Here is a 2,941-nt window from a genome sequence, read left to right as displayed (position 1 = left end):
TTTCAGAAACTATGTCTTGTTTACCTGTATAGCCTCCTACCCGGCATGATAACTGGCACTTAGTAGACACAGATGTCTATGGGGTATACTCGTGTACTCGTTCATTGGCATTAATTGTGGATGACTGGATGATTCCACTGGCTACACTGAGCTCTAGTTCACTTGTAACTACCAAGTCTGACCTTACTGATACTGATTATTGACTCTGCTCATTTACCTCCCAGGCCATGGAAAGCCAGCACACTTTCTCACAGGGACAATTTAGCGTGTAACCTGCAACCACACAGCTAGCATGCTCTGAAAGAGAGAAGGAACCTGAGCCAAACACCATGAAGTTCAACGTGGATGGCATGTAAACTTCTGTCTAGAAGAGGTTAACTAACATTGAGGAATCACACTGCAGACAGGTGAGCAAGGCACAAACCCAGCTTGGGTGCCCAGATCCCAACAGACTCACCATGAGCTTTCCTGCTTAAATGCTAGAATAGCATAGTAGCTATTCACATGGGTCCTAAAGTCAGACTGCTTTCAATTACAACTCCACCAGCTGTGTGACCCTGGACACGTTCTATAACCTCTCTCTGCTCCAGTTTCCCGATCTGTAAAATGCAGCTAATAATACTACCTAATTCATGGAGTTGCTGTAAAGAGCAAATGAACAAAAATATATACAATCTTTAGAATTACCTTTGGTACATAGTAACTGATCCATAAATGGCAGTTGTTATAATTAGATTTCTAAACTATATCATGGATTCAGTGTGCACTTCAGATTGAAAATTTTGCTCTGGCCTTTTTTTTTTTTTCCCAAACACATGCTGAAATTTTCTGTAGTAGTAATCTTTGTCTTTGCTTAACTCCAACCTTGGGGACCTGACTTATTGCCTATCAGATTGGCTTCAGTTCTATAGGACCTGCAGAAACCGCAGTAATATCAAGTTAATAGACTTTCTAATTCATGTGTTGGAGATAAGTTTGAAGTTGGAAAAATATGGCAAAAGGAAATGTAAGAGTGTTACATATGTAGATGGGGGGAAGAAATTAAGCATCCCCAAAATGATAGGATGAAGAGAGATTTTGAAAAGAAAAAGACTGATAAGAAACAAAGTCCCATCTATTCAAAACTGCTAGAGCTGGGCTCTAGCCCCGCTAGAGAGCAGACAGCTGTCTGCTGTCACTGTGATTATGTAATGGCAATCATGACGATGACTTCATGGCAGACACTGTGGGTTTCTCCCCAGTAGCCATCCTTCCCTGCTTTGGCTAACAGATCCCTATTTTACTCAGCTATTAGCCCTGCATCCTTCGTGGGGCCTTTTAGTTCTGTAATCACATGGACTTCATGCATTTGAAAGAATGCTCTGATTGGACGCATCAAACTGAATTAACTACTTAAAAATTTTTTTATTGGAGTATAGTTGATTTACAGTGTTGTGTTAGTTTCATGTGTACAATAAAGTAAATCAGTTATACATGTACATATATCCACTCTTTCTTAGATCCTTTTCCCATGTAAGTCATTACAGAGTATTGAGTAGAATTCCCTGTGCTATACAGTAGGTCCTTATTAGTTATCTATTAGTTATCTATTTTAATAGTGTGTATATGTCAATCCCAATCTCCCACTTTATCTCTCCCCCTCTTTCCCCCCTGCCTAATTAGCTTCTTACAGCCCATTTTGTGAGTGACACTAGCTCAGAGCTCAGGAATCTGCCAGGTTTTACCATCCACATGCTAAGACCAAATGGGCTTCTGCAGGCTGCCTTTTCAGATTGAAAGGATGACGTGAATGATTCATCCACCAGCTTGAAAAGTTAATTCGTTTGGTGGCTTGTGTGGCATAATTACCAGCACTTACAGATTCCAACAACAGCACCACCGGCAAACCCATGAGGATGTAAGTGGTCGTCTCTCTCGCGCTTCTTCTCTGTACCCTCCCTCAAACCAAACTGGTGGATGGGCATATTTTAAAATGCTTCTTCTTATTCATATTGAACTTCATAATTTTATTTTTTAACATCTTTTTTTACATACTGAATGATTCCACTGATACAAAGTTCAAAAGTAGGCAAGCGAGTATATTCTGTTAGAAGTGAGGAGAGAGGGGTTACAGTTCCATCAGGGGGCCTCAGGAGTGCTGGCACTGTTGTCTTTCTTTTTTTTTTTTTTTTGCGGTACGCGGGCCTCTCACTGCTGTGGCCTCTCCCGCTGCGAAGCACAGGCTCAGCGGCCATGGCTCACGGGCCCAGCCGCTCCGCGGCACGTGGGATCTTCCCGGACCGGGGCACGAACCCGTGTCCCCTGCGTCGGCAGGCGGATTCTCAACCACTGCGCCACCAGGGAAGCCCTGTTGTCTTTCTTGAGATGGGTGCTGGTCATACAGGTGTGTTCATCCTATAACACTTGCAATGTGTGCATTTTTCTGTATCTATGTTGTGGTTTTTGTTTCAATTATTTTCTTAAAGATCTTATTTTGGGTGCTCGCTTCGTCAGCACATATACTAAAATTGGAACGATACAGAGAAGATTAGCATGGCCCCTGCGCAAGGATGACACGCAAATTCGTGAAGCATTCCATATTTTTGTTGGATACTAGCTATGAATGTTTCTTACAAACTGCATCTGTGTTAAAGCTAATTATTAAAGTTCATAATAAGTTTAATTGTATAATGAAAATTATTTTAAAAATCCATAGAAAGCACTAAAATGTTAAAATATATTTTCAAAACTGCAATAAGTGCTTAATGCACAAAGCAAAATCTAAGACTAAATTTTTGTTGTTAGTGCTGTTATTTTGTTCTTCTACTAAGTAAAAGATTTAATAAATGAGCCATTTATGTCTCTTTGCCAAAAACAAAACAAAACAAAACAAAAAGATCTTATTTGGGGGAATTTCCTGGCGGTCCAGTTGTTAGGACTCCAGGGTTTAGGGCTTTCACTG

At 40.7% G+C, this 2,941-nt stretch overlaps 1 non-coding gene across 1 annotated transcript; it reads left to right on the top strand.

The window, feature by feature from the left end:
* Window positions 1-2,477: 2,477 nt before the first annotated feature.
* LOC131751748 (U6 spliceosomal RNA) lies at window positions 2,478-2,584 on the top strand. Its single transcript, XR_009334306.1, has one exon. It is a non-coding gene; the product is annotated as a U6 spliceosomal RNA (small nuclear RNA).
* Window positions 2,585-2,941: the final 357 nt, after the last annotated feature.

The sequence above is a fragment of the Kogia breviceps genome, chromosome 2 (assembly GCF_026419965.1).
Source record: "Kogia breviceps isolate mKogBre1 chromosome 2, mKogBre1 haplotype 1, whole genome shotgun sequence".
Lineage (NCBI taxonomy): Eukaryota > Metazoa > Chordata > Mammalia > Artiodactyla > Physeteridae > Kogia > Kogia breviceps.
The sequence above is the reverse complement of the archived record's forward strand: the minus strand, read 5'-3'. Positions and strand labels throughout refer to the sequence as shown.